At 51.9% G+C, this 20100-nt stretch overlaps 2 long non-coding RNA genes across 2 annotated transcripts; both read right to left on the bottom strand.

Annotated features, from left to right (window-relative positions):
- Positions 1-2341: 2341 nt before the first annotated feature.
- On the bottom strand, positions 2342-6618 carry LOC125326686. Its single transcript, XR_007203938.1, has 3 exons — positions 6585-6618; positions 6365-6490; positions 2342-2370 (listed from the first exon to the last, which is right to left on the bottom strand). It is a non-coding gene; the product is annotated as an uncharacterized LOC125326686 (long non-coding RNA).
- A 3095-nt stretch (positions 6619-9713) lies between these two features.
- LOC125326685 lies at positions 9714-15770 on the bottom strand. The gene is made up of 3 exons (XR_007203937.1): positions 15737-15770; positions 12005-12130; positions 9714-9742 (listed from the first exon to the last, which is right to left on the bottom strand). It is a non-coding gene; the product is annotated as an uncharacterized LOC125326685 (long non-coding RNA).
- Between the last annotated feature and the right edge of the window lie 4330 nt (positions 15771-20100).

Here is a 20100-nt window from a genome sequence, read left to right as displayed (position 1 = left end):
TCGCACTGAGGAACACCAAGAACAGAGACGCTAAGAATAATGCCCAGCGTTTGCGATAAGCATCTCAAAGGGCTAAGGCAAAAGACCTGCGACACAAGATGCACAAAAGACAGAGAACGCACAATAGACTAGTGACATGTACCGGGACCGCTCTGCCCTGCGCACCTCAGCACCGTGATCAAATCCAAGACTTTTGCTTTATGGGGCCTAAGGGGCCCCTTCTTGGGTATCCCCGCCTCCAAATCTGACTCAAAAATACCTCCCGGTGAGTCCCAACTCGACACCCCGCTTTCACCCCCTCTGTGGGTCGCAGGCCTCGACTTATCTCCTGGATGTCTGAGGATATCAGTCTGCCTCGGGTGCAAAAGAAGGCCACTTCGCCAGGCAGGAACCTCATGTCTTCATCGGGCTGGTTATCTCTTGGTCAGCTACAATAAACAAAAGCAAAAAACATCAGTGCATGAACTTAGTGGAACCTCAGCCAAAACCCATCAGTTCTGCCACTCACCGTCTCCTAAGAAGGCCGTGTTCCTCGGGCCGCACGCTTTGGCCAACCTCCGAGGCCAACGCCATCGCCATCATCGCAGGGTATACCTGGGTTAAGAGGAGACAAGGTGATGCGGCATCGCCTAAACTTGAGAGGGCCCTCGCTCCTCCCTCCCTCCGCAACTCACTGCAAGTCCTCGGCCGTTGCCGAAGGCTTCCCGGACGGTACCTTCACATGAAAAAGCTAAAGGCTTCGTCGCAGAGTCCCTTAATACCTCTGTGGGTCGCAGGCCTCAACTTATCTCCTGGATGTCAGGGGATGTCAATCTGCCTAGGGTGCAAAAGAAGGCCGCCTCACCATGCAGGCAGCTTGTGCCTTCACCGGGTTGGTTATCTCTTGGTCAGCTACAATAAACAAAAGCAAAAAACATCAGTGCATGAACTTAGTGGCACCTCAGCCAAAACCTGTCAATTCTGCCCCTCACCGTCTCCTAAGAAGGCCGCGGTCCTTGGGCCGCATGCTTTCGCCATGCTCCGAGGCCAACGCCATCGTCATCATCACAGGGTATACCTGGGTTAAGAGAAGACAAAACTTGAGGGGGCCCTCGCTCCTCCCTCCCTCCGTAACTCATTGCAAGTCCTCGGCCATTGCCAAAGGCTTCCCGGACAGTACCTTAACATGAAAAAGGTAAAGGATTCATCACAGAGTCCCTTAATACTTCTGGAGGGCTCACGAGGGCGGCAAGCCAGGTCTGTCGGCTGGTCAGTGAGGGGTTTTGGTGTACTACAAGCGGACCATCTAAAACACACAAATGACAATGGATGCTTAGAGCTGTACCAGAACTTGGCACCCAAGGAATAACAAGTGGTTCTTACCACCAGGGACTTCTTACCTCGTTCACTTGACCTTGACTACTGAGATCTGACTTTATCGCCTAAGACCAAAGACAAAGAACAATGCTGTAACACAGCCACCATATACACTTGCTCTGCAAACACAAACGGTGACCGACCTTCCTGCGGGAACCCCCTCACCCGGTATGGGGTGCTCTGCCACGGATTCTAATCCGTCTGCATCGGCAAGAAAGCGATGACAGAAGTCAAAGGGCTGCACGAGAACTTAACAGCTCCAGCCATCTTGTGTCAATCTAGGAATATCATCTAGAGGCCAAACTACACCCTACATTACAGATTTAAAGGCCTTGGGCCTTGTTCTTATACACCTATATGCCAGGGTATGCAGCAGGGCAGAGCAGCTCTAGGCCAAACCCATGCAGGCACTCGTGACAGGAGATGACAAACAAGAGGATGCCAAGAGGAGAGAGAACTCTCGGCGGAAAGCATGACTGCAAGCACATCGAAGGGCTAAGGCAAAAGACCTGTGACACAAGACACCCAAAAGACACGGCGTACACAATAGACAAGCGACGCAACACGCACTGGGACTGCTCTGCCCTGCGCACCTCAGCATTGTGATCAAACGTGAGAGTTTTCCATTATGCGGGCTAAGGCGCCCCTTCTTGGGTATCCCCATCTCCAAAGCTGACTCAAAACTCCCTCCCAGAGAGCCCCGACCCGACACGCTGCTTTCATTCCCTCCGTGGGTCATATCCCTCAACTTATCTCTCGGACGTCTGGGGATGTGAATCTTCCTGGGGAGCAAAAGAAGGCCGCCTCCCGCCGTCCCAGAAGCTCCTGCCATTGCCAGGCTGTTGTCTCTCAGTCAGCTACAATAAAGAAAACCGAACATCAGTACACGAGCTTAGTGGCACGTCGGCCAAAACCCAACAATTCCACTACTCACTGTCTCCTAAAAAGGCCAGGGTCCTCGGGCCGCACGCTTCAGCCAAGCTCCGAGGCCAACGCCGTCATCACAGGGTATACCTGGGTTGAGTGGAGACGAGCTAATGTGGCATTACTGAAACTTGAGTGGGCCCTCGCTCCTCCTCCCTCCATCCCTCCCTCCCTCCATCCCTCCCTCCCTCCCCGACTTGCCGCAACTCCTCGGCCATTGCCAAAGGCCACCCAGACGGTAACTTTACATGGAAAAGGTAAAGACTTCGTCGCAGAGTCCCATGACACTTGCAGAGGACTCACGAGGGCGGTGAGACACATCCGTCGGCCGGTCGGTGAGGGGTTTTGGTGTACTACAATTGGTCCGCCTGAAACACACAAATGACAATGGATGCTTAGAGCTGTACCAGAACTTGGCACCCAAGGAATAACAAGTGGTTCTTACCACCAGGGACTTCTTACCTCGTTCACTTGACCTTGACTGCTAAGATCTGGCTTTATCTCCTCCTAAGAACAAGGACAAAGAACAATGCTGTAACACAGCCACCATATACACCTACTCTGCAAACACAAACGGTGACCGACCTTCCTGCGGGAACCCCCTCACCCTGTATGGGACGCTCTGCCAAGAATTTAATCCTTCTGCATCTGCAAGAAAGTGATGACAGAAGTCAAAGGGCCGCACGAGAACTTAACAGCTCCAGCCATCTTGCGTCAATCTCGGAATACCATCTAGAGGCCAGACTACACCCTACATTACAGATTTAAAGGCCTTAGGCCTTGTTCTATTACACCTATATGCCAGGGTATGCAACAGGGCAGAGCAGCTCTGGGCCAAACCCACGCAGGCACCCGTGACACAGGAGATGACAAACAAGGGGATGCAACAAAGAGAGAAAACTCTGGGCTAGATGATCACAAGGACCGAGCAAATGAGGAATGAGATGACCTAGGCGAGACCGACGGGGAGCCAAGGAGGTTGCACGAACCCTGGCAGAAGAGGATGATAACAGAAGGACTTATTCCAAGAACTGCAAAGACGGATGCCCGAGAATTGGACGGGCGGAATCCTCTAGCTATCTTCGTATTCTTACAAGTCCTCATCCCCTATAATGGATCGTTGCAGTGCACAGCTGTCGATGCAGCTCAGAACAAGACCTGAAAAGACACCCGACTCAATGTCGCTGAAGAGAGACGTGATGCTGATGCACCTCCAAGCTCACGAGTCAAAGGATCAATGGTATCAGCACCGCACTGAGGAACACCAAGAACAGAGACGCTAAGAATAATGCCCAGCGTTTGCGATAAGCATCTCAAAGGGCTAAGGCAAAAGACCTGCGACACAAGATGCACAAAAGACAGAGAACGCACAATAGACTAGTGACATGTACCGGGACCGCTCTGCCCTGCGCACCTCGGCACCGTGATCAAAACCAAGACTTTTGCTTTATGGGGCCTAAGGGGCCCCTTCTTGGCTATCCCCGCCTCCAAATCTGACTCAAAAATACCTCCCGGTGAGTCCCAACTCGACACCCCGCTTTCACCCCCTCTGTGGGTCGCAGGCCTCGACTTATCTCCTGGATGTCTGAGGATATCAGTCTGCCTTGGGTGCAAAAGAAGGCCACCTCGCCAGGCGGAAACCTCATGTCTTCATCGGGCTGGTTATCTCTTGGTCAGCTACAATAAACAAAAGCAAACGAACATCAGCGCATGAACTTAGTGGCACCTCAGCCAAAACCTGTCAGTTCTGCCCCTCACCATCTCCTAAGAAGGCCGCGGTCCTTGGGCCGCACACTTTGGCCAACCTCCGAGGCCAACACCATCGTCGCAGGGTATACCTGGGTTAAGAGGAGACAAGGTGATGCGACATCGCCAAAACTTGAGGGGGCCCTCGCTCCTCCCTCCCTCCGCAACTCACTGCAAGTCCTCGGCCGTTGCCAAAGGCTTCCCGGATGGTACCGTCACATTGAAAAGCTAAAGGCTTCGTGGCAGAGTCCCTTAATATTTCTGGAGGGCTCACGAGGGCGGCAAGCCAGGTCTGTCAGCCGGCGGCGAGGGGTTTTGGCGTACTACAGGTGGACCATCTAAAACACACAGATGACAATGGATGCTTAGAGCTGTACCAGAACTTGGCACTCAAGGAATAACAAGTGGTTCTTACCACCAGGGACTTCTTACCTCGTTCACTTGACCTTGACTACTGAGATCTGGCTTTATCTCCTCCTAAGAACAAGGACAAAGAACAATGCTGTAACACAGCCACCATACACACTTGCTCTGCAAACACAAACGGTGACTGACCTTCATGCGGTGTAGGTTACGGGGGTTCTGGGGTCCAGTCGGGACGGCCGGACGTAGACGGTGACGGATGGAGACGAGAGATCTCTATAGGCAGGTCTTGGGACACAGTCGGTTTATTGTAAAGGGCGTGGGTATTGGGGCACTGCTCAGAGCTGGTAGACTCAGCTCTGAGCAGGCCCAAGAGAGCAAGAGAGTGAACGGGTGAGAGAGAGAGAGAGAGAGAGTAGGAGCAAGAGTAGAAGTGGAAGAGAGGAATGAATAGAAGTGATAATGAGAATGAGTAGAAGAGAGAGAGTGAGAATGAGAATGAGAATGAGTAGAAGAGAGAGAGTGAGAATTGAGAATGAGAATGAGAATGTCTGAAGTCCTGGTTACAATACAATAAATCATCTTCTGCACTGAATATTCTAATTGTCACTAACCAATCTAATACAAGATACAAATCCTATAGCATTTACATACAGCCTATAAGAGTTCTTATATTACCATAGAGTGTTACATCTTAACTTCTAAAAACTACTCTTTGGACCCCTTCTGCTGAGCTAGTAGGGTCTGCTCTGACCCTTGGACCTGTTTGCAAGCAGAGGGTATTGTTCCATCAAGAGGGGATTACTTCAGTCGGCCATACCATTGTTTTCTAGTTGTTCAGTAACTAAGACCTGGTATTTCAAAAGTGGCTTTCATTTCGATGTTGCCTGTAGTTTTCATATTCCCAAAATCTTTTGTCAGGCAATCATATTTCCAAGGCTTTCCTGTTTCATCTTCCCCAACAATGCGGGAACCCCCTCACCCGGTATGGGGCGCTCTGCCAAGGATTCTAATCCGTCTGCATCTGCAAGAAAGTGATGACAAAAGTCAAAGGGCTGCACGAGAACTTAACAGCTCCAGCCATCTTGTGTCAATCTAGGAATATCATCTAGAGGCCAAACTACACCCTACATTACAGATTTAAAGGCCTTGGGCCTTGTTCTAATACACCTATATGCCAGGGTATGCAGCAGGGCAGAGCAGCTCTAGGCCAAACCCATGCAGGCACTCGTGACAGGAGATGACAAACAAGAGGATGCCAAGAGGAGAGAGAACTCTCGGCGGAAAGCATGACTGCAAGCACATCGAAGGGCTAAGGCAAAAGACCTGTGACACAAGACACCCAAAAGACACGGCGTACACAATAGACAAGCGACGCAACACGCACTGGGACTGCTCTGCCCTGCGCACCTCAGCATTGTGATCAAACGTGAGAGTTTTCCATTATGCGGGCTAAGGCGCCCCTTCTTGGGTATCCCCATCTCCAAAGCTGACTCAAAACTCCCTCCCAGAGAGCCCCGACCCGACACGCCGCTTTCATTCCCTCCGTGGGTCATATCCCTCAACTTATCTCTCGGACGTCTGGGGATGTGAATCTTCCTGGGGAGCAAAAGAAGGCCGCCTCCCACCGTCCCAGAAGCTCCTGCCATTGCCAGGCTGTTGTCTCTCAGTCAGCTACAATAAAGAAAACCGAACATCAGTACACGAGCTTAGTGGCACACCGGCCAAAACCCAACAATTCCACTACTCACTGTCTCCTAAAAAGGCCAGGGTCCTCGGGCCGCACGCTTCAGCCAAGCTCCGAGGCCAACGCCATCATCACAGGGCATACCTGGGTTGAGTGGAGACGAGCTGATGTGGCATGACTGAAACTTGAGTAGGCCCTCGCTCCTCCTCCCTCCCTCCCTCCATCCCCTCCTCCCTCCCCGACTTGCCGCAACTCCTCGGCCGTTGCCAAAGGCCACCCGGACAGTACCTTCACATGGAAAAGGTAAAGGCTTCGTCGCAGAGTCCCACGATACTTGCAGAGTACTCACGAGGGCGGTGAGACACATCCGGCGGCCGGTCGGTGAGGGGTTTTGGTGTACTACAAGTGGACCGCCTGAAACACACAAATGACAATGGATGCTTAGAGCTGTACCAGAACTTGGCACCCAAGGAATAACAAGTGGTTCTTACCACCAGGGACTTCTTACCTCGTTCACTTGACCTTGACTGCTGAGATCTGGCTTTATCTCCTCCTAAGAACAAGGACAAAGAACAATGCTGTAACACAGCCACCATATACACTTGCTCTGCAAACACAAACGGTGACTGACCTTCATGTGGGAACCCCCTCACCCTGTATGGGACGCTCTGCCAAGGATTCTAATCCATCTGCCTCTGCAAGAAAGTGATGACAAAAGTCAAAGGGCTGCACGAGAACTTAACAGCTCCAGCCATCTTGTGTCAATCTCGGAATATCATCTAGAGGCCAGACTACACCCTACATTACAGATTTAAAGGCCTTGGGCCTTGTTCTATTACACCTATATGCCAGGGTATGCAACAGGGCAGAGCAGCTCTGGGCCAAACCCACGCAGGCACCCGTGACACAGGAGATGACAAACAAGGGGATGCAACAAAGAGAGAAAACTCTGGGCTAGATGATCACAAGGACCGAGCAAATGAGGAATGAGATGACCTAGGCGAGACCGACGGGGAGCCAAGGAGGCTGCACGAACCCTGGCAGAAGAGGATGATAACAGAAGGACTTATTCCAAGAACTGCAAAGACGGATGCCCGAGAATTGGACGGGCGGAATCCTCTAGCTATCTTCGCATTCTTACAAGTCCTCATCCCCTATAATGGATCGTTGCAGTGCACAGCTGTCGATGCAGCTCAGAACAAGACCTGAAAAGACACCCGACTCAATGTCGCTGAAGAGAGACGTGATGCTGATGCACCTCCAAGCTCACGAGTCAAAGGATCAATGGTATCAGCACCGCACTGAGGAACACCAAGAACAGAGACGCTAAGAATAATGCCCAGCGTTTGCGATAAGCATCTCAAAGGGCTAAGGCAAAAGACCTGCGACACAAGATGCACAAAAGACAGAGAACGCACAATAGACTAGTGACATGTACCGGGACCGCTCTGCCCTGCGCACCTCAGCACCGTGATCAAATCCAAGACTTTTGCTTTATGGGGCCTAAGGGGCCCCTTCTTGGGTATCCCCGCCTCCAAATCTGACTCAAAAATACCTCCCGGTGAGTCCCAACTCGACACCCCGCTTTCACCCCCTCTGTGGGTCGCAGGCCTCGACTTATCTCCTGGATGTCTGAGGATATCAGTCTGCCTCGGGTGCAAAAGAAGGCCACTTCGCCAGGCAGGAACCTCATGTCTTCATCGGGCTGGTTATCTCTTGGTCAGCTACAATAAACAAAAGCAAAAAACATCAGTGCATGAACTTAGTGGAACCTCAGCCAAAACCCATCAGTTCTGCCACTCACCGTCTCCTAAGAAGGCCGTGTTCCTCGGGCCGCACGCTTTGGCCAACCTCCGAGGCCAACGCCATCGCCATCATCGCAGGGTATACCTGGGTTAAGAGGAGACAAGGTGATGCGGCATCGCCTAAACTTGAGAGGGCCCTCGCTCCTCCCTACCTCCGCAACTCACTGCAAGTCCTCGGCCGTTGCCGAAGGCTTCCCGGACGGTACCTTCACATGAAAAAGCTAAAGGCTTCGTCGCAGAGTCCCTTAATACCTCTGTGGGTCGCAGGCCTCAACTTATCTCCTGGATGTCAGGGGATGTCAATCTGCCTAGGGTGCAAAAGAAGGCTGCCTCACCATGCAGGCAGCTTGTGCCTTCACCGGGTTGGTTATCTCTTGGTCAGCTACAATAAACAAAAGCAAAAAACATCAGTGCATGAACTTAGTGGCACCTCAGCCAAAACCTGTCAATTCTGCCCCTCACCGTCTCCTAAGAAGGCCGCGGTCCTTGGGCCGCATGCTTTCGCCATGCTCCGAGGCCAACGCCATCGTCATCATCACAGGGTATACCTGGGTTAAGAGAAGACAAAACTTGAGGGGGCCCTCGCTCCTCCCTCCCTCCGTAACTCATTGCAAGTCCTCGGCCATTGCCAAAGGCTTCCCGGACAGTACCTTAACATGAAAAAGGTAAAGGATTCATCACAGAGTCCCTTAATACTTCTGGAGGGCTCACGAGGGCGGCAAGCCAGGTCTGTCGGCTGGTCAGTGAGGGGTTTTGGTGTACTACAAGCGGACCATCTAAAACACACAAATGACAATGGATGCTTAGAGCTGTACCAGAACTTGGCACCCAAGGAATAACAAGTGGTTCTTACCACCAGGGACTTCTTACCTCGTTCACTTGACCTTGACTACTGAGATCTGACTTTATCGCCTAAGACCAAAGACAAAGAACAATGCTGTAACACAGCCACCATATACACTTGCTCTGCAAACACAAACGGTGACCGACCTTCCTGCGGGAACCCCCTCACCCGGTATGGGGTGCTCTGCCACGGATTCTAATCCGTCTGCATCGGCAAGAAAGCGATGACAGAAGTCAAAGGGCTGCACGAGAACTTAACAGCTCCAGCCATCTTGTGTCAATCTAGGAATATCATCTAGAGGCCAAACTACACCCTACATTACAGATTTAAAGGCCTTGGGCCTTGCTCTTATACACCTATATGCCAGGGTATGCAGCAGGGCAGAGCAGCTCTAGGCCAAACCCATGCAGGCACTCGTGACAGGAGATGACAAACAAGAGGATGCCAAGAGGAGAGAGAACTCTCGGCGGAAAGCATGACTGCAAGCACATCGAAGGGCTAAGGCAAAAGACCTGTGACACAAGACACCCAAAAGACACGGCGTACACAATAGACAAGCGACGCAACACGCACTGGGACTGCTCTGCCCTGCGCACCTCAGCATTGTGATCAAACGTGAGAGTTTTCCATTATGCGGGCTAAGGCGCCCCTTCTTGGGTATCCCCATCTCCAAAGCTGACTCAAAACTCCCTCCCAGAGAGCCCCGACCCGACACGCCGCTTTCATTCCCTCCGTGGGTCATATCCCTCAACTTATCTCTCGGACGTCTGGGGATGTGAATCTTCCTGGGGAGCAAAAGAAGGCCGCCTCCCGCCGTCCCAGAAGCTCCTGCCATTGCCAGGCTGTTGTCTCTCAGTCAGCTACAATAAAGAAAACCGAACATCAGTACACGAGCTTAGTGGCACGTCGGCCAAAACCCAACAATTCCACTACTCACTGTCTCCTAAAAAGGCCAGGGTCCTCGGGCCGCACGCTTCAGCCAAGCTCCGAGGCCAACGCCGTCATCACAGGGTATACCTGGGTTGAGTGGAGACGAGCTAATGTGGCATTACTGAAACTTGAGTGGGCCCTCGCTCCTCCTCCCTCCATCCCTCCCTCCCTCCCCGACTTGCCGCAACTCCTCGGCCATTGCCAAAGGCCACCCAGACGGTAACTTTACATGGAAAAGGTAAAGACTTCGTCGCAGAGTCCCATGACACTTGCAGAGGACTCACGAGGGCGGTGAGACATCCGTCGGCCGGTCGGTGAGGGGTTTTGGTGTACTACAATTGGTCCGCCTGAAACACACAAATGACAATGGATGCTTAGAGCTGTACCAGAACTTGGCACCCAAGGAATAACAAGTGGTTCTTACCACCAGGGACTTCTTACCTCGTTCACTTGACCTTGACTACTGAGATCTGGCTTTATCTCCTCCTAAGAACAAGGACAAAGAACAATGCTGTAACACAGCCACCATACACACTTGCTCTGCAAACACAAACGGTGACTGACCTTCATGCGGTGTAGGTTACGGGGGTTCTGGGGTCCAGTCGGGACGGCCGGACGTAGACGGTGACGGATGGAGACGAGAGATCTCTATAGGCAGGTCTTGGGACACAGTCGGTTTATTGTAAAGGGCGTGGGTATTGGGGCACTGCTCAGAGCTGGTAGACTCAGCTCTGAGCAGGCCCAAGAGAGCAAGAGAGTGAACGGGTGAGAGAGAGAGAGAGAGAGAGTAGGAGCAAGAGTAGAAGTGGAAGAGAGGAATGAATAGAAGTGATAATGAGAATGAGTAGAAGAGAGAGAGTGAGAATGAGAATGAGAATGAGTAGAAGAGAGAGAGTGAGAATTGAGAATGAGAATGAGAATGTCTGAAGTCCTGGTTACAATACAATAAATCATCTTCTGCACTGAATATTCTAATTGTCACTAACCAATCTAATACAAGATACAAATCCTATAGCATTTACATACAGCCTATAAGAGTTCTTATATTACCATAGAGTGTTACATCTTAACTTCTAAAAACTACTCTTTGGACCCCTTCTGCTGAGCTAGTAGGGTCTGCTCTGACCCTTGGACCTGTTTGCAAGCAGAGGGTATTGTTCCATCAAGAGGGGATTACTTCAGTCGGCCATACCATTGTTTTCTAGTTGTTCAGTAACTAAGACCTGGTATTTCAAAAGTGGCTTTCATTTCGATGTTGCCTGTAGTTTTCATATTCCCAAAATCTTTTGTCAGGCAATCATATTTCCAAGGCTTTCCTGTTTCATCTTCCCCAACAATGCGGGAACCCCCTCACCCGGTATGGGGCGCTCTGCCAAGGATTCTAATCCGTCTGCATCTGCAAGAAAGTGATGACAAAAGTCAAAGGGCTGCACGAGAACTTAACAGCTCCAGCCATCTTGTGTCAATCTAGGAATATCATCTAGAGGCCAAACTACACCCTACATTACAGATTTAAAGGCCTTGGGCCTTGTTCTAATACACCTAGAGGCCAGGCTATGCAGCAGGGCAGAGCAGCTGTGGGCCAAACCCATGCAGGCACTCGTGACACAGGAGATGACAAACAAGAGGATGCCAAGAGGAGAGAGAACTCTTGGCGGAAAGCATGACTGCAAGCACATCGAAGGGCTAAGGCAAAAGACCTGTGACACAAGACACCCAAAAGACACGGCGTACACAATAGACAAGCGACGCAACACGCACTGGGACTGCTCTGCCCTGCGCACCTCAGCATTGTGATCAAACGTGAGAGTTTTCCATTATGCGGGCTAAGGCGCCCCTTCTTGGGTATCCCCATCTCCAAAGCTGACTCAAAACTCCCTCCCAGAGAGCCCCGACCCGACACGCCGCTTTCATTCCCTCCGTGGGTCATATCCCTCAACTTATCTCTCGGACGTCTGGGGATGTGAATCTTCCTGGGGAGCAAAAGAAGGCCGCCTCCCGCCGTCCCAGAAGCTCCTGCCATTGCCAGGCTGTTGTCTCTCAGTCAGCTACAATAAAGAAAACCGAACATCAGTACACGAGCTTAGTGGCACATCGGCCAAAACCCAACAATTCCACTACTCGCTGTCTCCTAAAAAGGCCAGGGTCCTCGGGCCGCACGCTTCAGCCAAGCTCCGAGGCCAACGCCATCATCACAGGGCATACCTGGGTTGAGTGGAGACGAGCTGATGTGGCATGACTGAAACTTGAGTAGGCCCTCACTCCTCCTCCCTCCATCCCTCCATCCCCTCCTCCCTCCCCGACTTGCCGCAACTCCTCGGCCGTTGCCAAAGGCCACCCGGACAGTACCTTCACATGGAAAAGGTAAAGGCTTCGTCGCAGAGTCCCACGATACTTGCAGAGTACTCACGAGGGCGGTGAGACACATCCGGCGGCCGGTCGGTGAGGGGTTTTGGTGTACTACAAGTGGACCGCCTGAAACACGCAAATGACAATGGATGCTTAGAGCTGTACCAGAACTTGGCACCCAAGGAATAACAAGTGGTTCTTACCACCAGGGACTTCTTACCTCGTTCACTTGACCTTGACTGCTGAGATCTGGCTTTATCTCCTCCTAAGAACAAGGACAAAGAACAATGCTGTAACACAGCCACCATATACACTTGCTCTGCAAACACAAACGGTGACTGACCTTCATGTGGGAACCCCCTCACCCTGTATGGGACGCTCTGCCAAGGATTCTAATCCATCTGCCTCTGCAAGAAAGTGATGACAAAAGTCAAAGGGCTGCACGAGAACTTAACAGCTCCAGCCATCTTGTGTCAATCTCGGAATATCATCTAGAGGCCAGACTACACCCTACATTACAGATTTAAAGGCCTTGGGCCTTGTTCTATTACACCTATATGCCAGGGTATGCAACAGGGCAGAGCAGCTCTGGGCCAAACCCACGCAGGCACCCGTGACACAGGAGATGACAAACAAGGGGATGCAACAAAGAGAGAAAACTCTGGGCTAGATGATCACAAGGACCGAGCAAATGAGGAATGAGATGACCTAGGCGAGACCGACGGGGAGCCAAGGAGGCTGCACGAACCCTGGCAGAAGAGGATGATAACAGAAGGACTTATTCCAAGAACTGCAAAGACGGATGCCCGAGAATTGGACGGGCGGAATCCTCTAGCTATCTTCGCATTCTTACAAGTCCTCATCCCCTATAATGGATCGTTGCAGTGCACAGCTGTCGATGCAGCTCAGAACAAGACCTGAAAAGACACCCGACTCAATGTCGCTGAAGAGAGACGTGATGCTGATGCACCTCCAAGCTCACGAGTCAAAGGATCAATGGTATCAGCACCGCACTGAGGAACACCAAGAACAGAGACGCTAAGAATAATGCCCAGCGTTTGCGATAAGCATCTCAAAGGGCTAAGGCAAAAGACCTGCGACACAAGATGCACAAAAGACAGAGAACGCACAATAGACTAGTGACATGTACCGGGACCGCTCTGCCCTGCGCACCTCAGCACCGTGATCAAATCCAAGACTTTTGCTTTATGGGGCCTAAGGGGCCCCTTCTTGGGTATCCCCGCCTCCAAATCTGACTCAAAAATACCTCCCGGTGAGTCCCAACTCGACACCCCGCTTTCACCCCCTCTGTGGGTCGCAGGCCTCGACTTATCTCCTGGATGTCTGAGGATATCAGTCTGCCTCGGGTGCAAAAGAAGGCCACTTCGCCAGGCAGGAACCTCATGTCTTCATCGGGCTGGTTATCTCTTGGTCAGCTACAATAAACAAAAGCAAAAAACATCAGTGCATGAACTTAGTGGAACCTCAGCCAAAACCCATCAGTTCTGCCACTCACCGTCTCCTAAGAAGGCCGTGTTCCTCGGGCCGCACGCTTTGGCCAACCTCCGAGGCCAACGCCATCGCCATCATCGCAGGGTATACCTGGGTTAAGAGGAGACAAGGTGATGCGGCATCGCCTAAACTTGAGAGGGCCCTCGCTCCTCCCTACCTCCGCAACTCACTGCAAGTCCTCGGCCGTTGCCGAAGGCTTCCCGGACGGTACCTTCACATGAAAAAGCTAAAGGCTTCGTCGCAGAGTCCCTTAATACCTCTGTAGGTCGCAGGCCTCAACTTATCTCCTGGATGTCAGGGGATGTCAATCTGCCTAGGGTGCAAAAGAAGGCTGCCTCACCATGCAGGCAGCTTGTGCCTTCACCGGGTTGGTTATCTCTTGGTCAGCTACAATAAACAAAAGCAAAAAACATCAGTGCATGAACTTAGTGGCACCTCAGCCAAAACCTGTCAATTCTGCCCCTCACCGTCTCCTAAGAAGGCCGCGGTCCTTGGGCCGCATGCTTTCGCCATGCTCCGAGGCCAACGCCATCGTCATCATCACAGGGTATACCTGGGTTAAGAGAAGACAAAACTTGAGGGGGCCCTCGCTCCTCCCTCCCTCCGTAACTCATTGCAAGTCCTCGGCCATTGCCAAAGGCTTCCCGGACAGTACCTTAACATGAAAAAGGTAAAGGATTCATCACAGAGTCCCTTAATACTTCTGGAGGGCTCACGAGGGCGGCAAGCCAGGTCTGTCGGCTGGTCAGTGAGGGGTTTTGGTGTACTACAAGCGGACCATCTAAAACACACAAATGACAATGGATGCTTAGAGCTGTACCAGAACTTGGCACCCAAGGAATAACAAGTGGTTCTTACCACCAGGGACTTCTTACCTCGTTCACTTGACCTTGACTACTGAGATCTGACTTTATCGCCTAAGACCAAAGACAAAGAACAATGCTGTAACACAGCCACCATATACACTTGCTCTGCAAACACAAACGGTGACCGACCTTCCTGCGGGAACCCCCTCACCCGGTATGGGGTGCTCTGCCACGGATTCTAATCCGTCTGCATCGGCAAGAAAGCGATGACAGAAGTCAAAGGGCTGCACGAGAACTTAACAGCTCCAGCCATCTTGTGTCAATCTAGGAATATCATCTAGAGGCCAAACTACACCCTACATTACAGATTTAAAGGCCTTGGGCCTTGCTCTTATACACCTATATGCCAGGGTATGCAGCAGGGCAGAGCAGCTCTAGGCCAAACCCATGCAGGCACTCGTGACAGGAGATGACAAACAAGAGGATGCCAAGAGGAGAGAGAACTCTCGGCGGAAAGCATGACTGCAAGCACATCGAAGGGCTAAGGCAAAAGACCTGTGACACAAGACACCCAAAAGACACGGCGTACACAATAGACAAGCGACGCAACACGCACTGGGACTGCTCTGCCCTGCGCACCTCAGCATTGTGATCAAACGTGAGAGTTTTCCATTATGCGGGCTAAGGCGCCCCTTCTTGGGTATCCCCATCTCCAAAGCTGACTCAAAACTCCCTCCCAGAGAGCCCCGACCCGACACGCCGCTTTCATTCCCTCCGTGGGTCATATCCCTCAACTTATCTCTCGGACGTCTGGGGATGTGAATCTTCCTGGGGAGCAAAAGAAGGCCGCCTCCCGCCGTCCCAGAAGCTCCTGCCATTGCCAGGCTGTTGTCTCTCAGTCAGCTACAATAAAGAAAACCGAACATCAGTACACGAGCTTAGTGGCACGTCGGCCAAAACCCAACAATTCCACTACTCACTGTCTCCTAAAAAGGCCAGGGTCCTCGGGCCGCACGCTTCAGCCAAGCTCCGAGGCCAACGCCGTCATCACAGGGTATACCTGGGTTGAGTGGAGACGAGCTAATGTGGCATTACTGAAACTTGAGTGGGCCCTCGCTCCTCCTCCCTCCATCCCTCCCTCCCTCCCCGACTTGCCGCAACTCCTCGGCCATTGCCAAAGGCCACCCAGACGGTAACTTTACATGGAAAAGGTAAAGACTTCGTCGCAGAGTCCCATGACACTTGCAGAGGACTCACGAGGGCGGTGAGACATCCGTCGGCCGGTCGGTGAGGGGTTTTGGTGTACTACAATTGGTCCGCCTGAAACACACAAATGACAATGGATGCTTAGAGCTGTACCAGAACTTGGCACCCAAGGAATAACAAGTGGTTCTTACCACCAGGGACTTCTTACCTCGTTCACTTGACCTTGACTGCTGAGATCTGGCTTTATCTCCTCCTAAGAACAAGGACAAAGAACAATGCTGTAACACAGCCACCATATACACCTACTCTGCAAACACAAACGGTGACCGACCTTCCTGCGGGAACCCCCTCACCCTGTATGGGACGCTCTGCCAAGGATTTAATCCTTCTGCATCTGCAAGAAAGTGATGACAGAAGTCAAAGGGCCGCACGAGAACTTAACAGCTCCGGCCATCTTGTGTCAATCTCGGAATATCATCTAGAGGCCAAACTACACCCTACATTACAGATTTAAAGGCCTTGGGCCTTGTTCTATTACACCTATATGCCAGGGTATGCAACAGGGCAGAGCAGCTCTGGGCCAAACCCACGCAGGCACCCGTGACACAGGAGATGACAAACAAGGGGATGCAACAAAGAGAGAAAACTCTGGGCTAGATGATCACAAGGACCGAGCAAATGAGGAATGAGATGACCTAGGCGAGACCGACGGGGAGCCAAGGAGGTTGCACGAACCCTGGCAGAAGAGGATGATAACAGAAGGACTTATTCCAAGAACTGCAAAGACGGATGCCCGAGAATTGGACGGGCGGAATCCTCTAGCTATCTTCGTATTCTTACAAGTCCTCATCCCCTATAATGGATCGTTGCAGTGCACAGCTGTCGATGCAGCTCAGAACAAGACCTGAAAAGACACCCGACTCAATGTCGCTGAAGAGAGACGTGATGCTGATGCACCTCCAAGCTCACGAGTCAAAGGATCAATGGTATCAGCACCGCACTGAGGAACACCAAGAACAGAGACGCTAAGAATAATGCCCAGCGTTTGCGATAAGCATCTCAAAGGGCTAAGGCAAAAGACCTGCGACACAAGATGCACAAAAGACAGAGAACGCACAATAGACTAGTGACATGTACCGGGACCGCTCTGCCCTGCGCACCTCGGCACCGTGATCAAAACCAAGACTTTTGCTTTATGGGGCCTAAGGGGCCCCTTCTTGGCTATCCCCGCCTCCAAATCTGACTCAAAAATACCTCCCGGTGAGTCCCAACTCGACACCCCGCTTTCACCCCCTCTGTGGGTCGCAGGCCTCGACTTATCTCCTGGATGTCTGAGGATATCAGTCTGCCTTGGGTGCAAAAGAAGGCCACCTCGCCAGGCGGAAACCTCATGTCTTCATCGGGCTGGTTATCTCTTGGTCAGCTACAATAAACAAAAGCAAACGAACATCAGCGCATGAACTTAGTGGCACCTCAGCCAAAACCTGTCAGTTCTGCCCCTCACCATCTCCTAAGAAGGCCGCGGTCCTTGGGCCGCACACTTTGGCCAACCTCCGAGGCCAACACCATCGTCGCAGGGTATACCTGGGTTAAGAGGAGACAAGGTGATGCGACATCGCCAAAACTTGAGGGGGCCCTCGCTCCTCCCTCCCTCCGCAACTCACTGCAAGTCCTCAGCCGTTGCCAAAGGCTTCCCGGATGGTACCGTCACATTGAAAAGCTAAAGGCTTCGTGGCAGAGTCCCTTAATATTTCTGGAGGGCTCACGAGGGCGGCAAGCCAGGTCTGTCAGCCGGCGGCGAGGGGTTTTGGCGTACTACAGGTGGACCATCTAAAACACACAGATGACAATGGATGCTTAGAGCTGTACCAGAACTTGGCACCCAAGGAATAACAAGTGGTTCTTACCACCAGGGACTTCTTACCTCGTTCACTTGACCTTGACTACTGAGATCTGGCTTTATCTCCTCCTAAGAACAAGGACAAAGAACAATGCTGTAACACAGCCACCATATACACTTGCTCTGCAAACACAAACGGTGACCGACCTTCATGCGGGAACCCCCTCACCCGGTATGGGGCGCTCTGCCAAGGATTCTAATCCGTCTGCATCTGCAAGAAAGTGATGACAAAAGTCAAAGGGCTGCACGAGAACTTAACAGCTCCAGCCATCTTGTGTCAATCTAGGAATATCATCTAGAGGCCAAACTACACCCTACATTACAGATTTAAAGGCCTTGGGCCTTGTTCTAATACACCTAGAGGCCAGGCTATGCAGCAGGGCAGAGCAGCTCTAGGCCAAACCCATGCAGGCACTCGTGACACAGGAGATGACAAACAAGAGGATGCCAAGAGGAGAGAGAACTCTTGGCGGAAAGCATGACTGCAAGCACATCGAAGGGCTAAGGCAAAAGACCTGTGACACAAGACACCCAAAAGACACGGCGTACACAATAGACAAGCGACGCAACACGCACTGGGACTGCTCTGCCCTGCGCACCTCAGCATTGTGATCAAACGTGAGAGTTTTCCATTATGCGGGCTAAGGCGCCCCTTCTTGGGTATCCCCATCTCCAAAGCTGACTCAAAACTCCCTCCCAGAGAGCCCCGACCCGACACGCCGCTTTCATTCCCTCCGTGGGTCATATCCCTCAACTTATCTCTCGGACGTCTGGGGATGTGAATCTTCCTGGGGAGCAAAAGAAGGCCGCCTCCCGCCGTCCCAGAAGCTCCTGCCATTGCCAGGCTGTTGTCTCTCAGTCAGCTACAATAAAGAAAACCGAACATCAGTACACGAGCTTAGTGGCACATCGGCCAAAACCCAACAATTCCACTACTCACTGTCTCCTAAAAAGGCCAGGGTCCTCGGGCCGCACGCTTCAGCCAAGCTCCGAGGCCAACGCCATCATCACAGGGCATACCTGGGTTGAGTGGAGACGAGCTGATGTGGCATGACTGAAACTTGAGTAGGCCCTCGCTCCTCCTCCCTCCATCCCTCCATCCCCTCCTCCCTCCCCGACTTGCCGCAACTCCTCGGCCGTTGCCAAAGGCCACCCGGACAGTACCTTCACATGGAAAAGGTAAAGGCTTCGTCGCAGAGTCCCACGATACTTGCAGAGTACTCACGAGGGCGGTGAGACACATCCGGCGGCCGGTCGGTGAGGGGTTTTGGTGTACTACAAGTGGACCGCCTGAAACACACAAATGACAATGGATGCTTAGAGCTGTACCAGAACTTGGCACCCAAGGAATAACAAGTGGTTCTTACCACCAGGGACTTCTTACCTCGTTCACTTGACCTTGACTGCTGAGATCTGGCTTTATCTCCTCCTAAGAACAAGGACAAAGAACAATGCTGTAACACAGCCACCATATACACTTGCTCTGCAAACACAAACGGTGACTGACCTTCATGTGGGAACCCCCTCACCCTGTATGGGACGCTCTGCCAAGGATTCTAATCCATCTGCCTCTGCAAGAAAGTGATGACAAAAGTCAAAGGGCTGCACGAGAACTTAACAGCTCCAGCCATCTTGTGTCAATCTCGGAATATCATCTAGAGGCCAGACTACACCCTACATTACAGATTTAAAGGCCTTGGGCCTTGTTCTATTACACCTATATGCCAGGGTATGCAACAGGGCAGAGCAGCTCTGGGCCAAACCCACGCAGGCACCCGTGACACAGGAGATGACAAACAAGAGGATGCAACAAAGAGAGAAAACTCTGGGCTAGATGATCACAAGGACCGAGCAAATGAGGAATGAGATGACCTAGGCGAGACCGACGGGGAGCCAAGGAGGTTGCACGAACCCTGGCAGAAGAGGATGATAACAGAAGGACTTATTCCAAGAACTGCAAAGACGGATGCCCGAGAATTGGACGGGCGGAATCCTCTAGCTATCTTCGTATTCTTACAAGTCCTCATCCCCTATAATGGATCGTTGCAGTGCACAGCTGTCGATGCAGCTCAGAACAAGACCTGAAAAGACACCCGACTCAATGTCGCTGAAGAGAGACGTGATGCTGATGCACCTCCAAGCTCACGAGTCAAAGGATCAATGGTATCAGCACCGCACTGAGGAACACCAAGAACAGAGACGCTAAGAATAATGCCCAGCGTTTGCGATAAGCATCTCAAAGGGCTAAGGCAAAAGACCTGCGACACAAGATGCACAAAAGACAGAGAACGCACAATAGACTAGTGACATGTACCGGGACCGCTCTGCCCTGCGCACCTCAGCACCGTGATCAAATCCAAGACTTTTGCTTTATGGGGCCTAAGGGGCCCCTTCTTGGGTATCCCCGCCTCCAAATCTGACTCAAAAATACCTCCCGGTGAGTCCCAACTCGACACCCCGCTTTCACCCCCTCTGTGGGTCGCAGGCCTCGACTTATCTCCTGGATGTCTGAGGATATCAGTCTGCCTCGGGTGCAAAAGAAGGCCACTTCGCCAGGCAGGAACCTCATGTCTTCATCGGGCTGGTTATCTCTTGGTCAGCTACAATAAACAAAAGCAAAAAACATCAGTGCATGAACTTAGTGGAACCTCAGCCAAAACCCATCAGTTCTG

Source organism: Corvus hawaiiensis, chromosome 5 (genome assembly GCF_020740725.1).
Source record: "Corvus hawaiiensis isolate bCorHaw1 chromosome 5, bCorHaw1.pri.cur, whole genome shotgun sequence".
NCBI classification, from domain to species: domain Eukaryota; kingdom Metazoa; phylum Chordata; class Aves; order Passeriformes; family Corvidae; genus Corvus; species Corvus hawaiiensis.
This window is presented reverse-complemented; position numbering and strand designations above follow the sequence as displayed.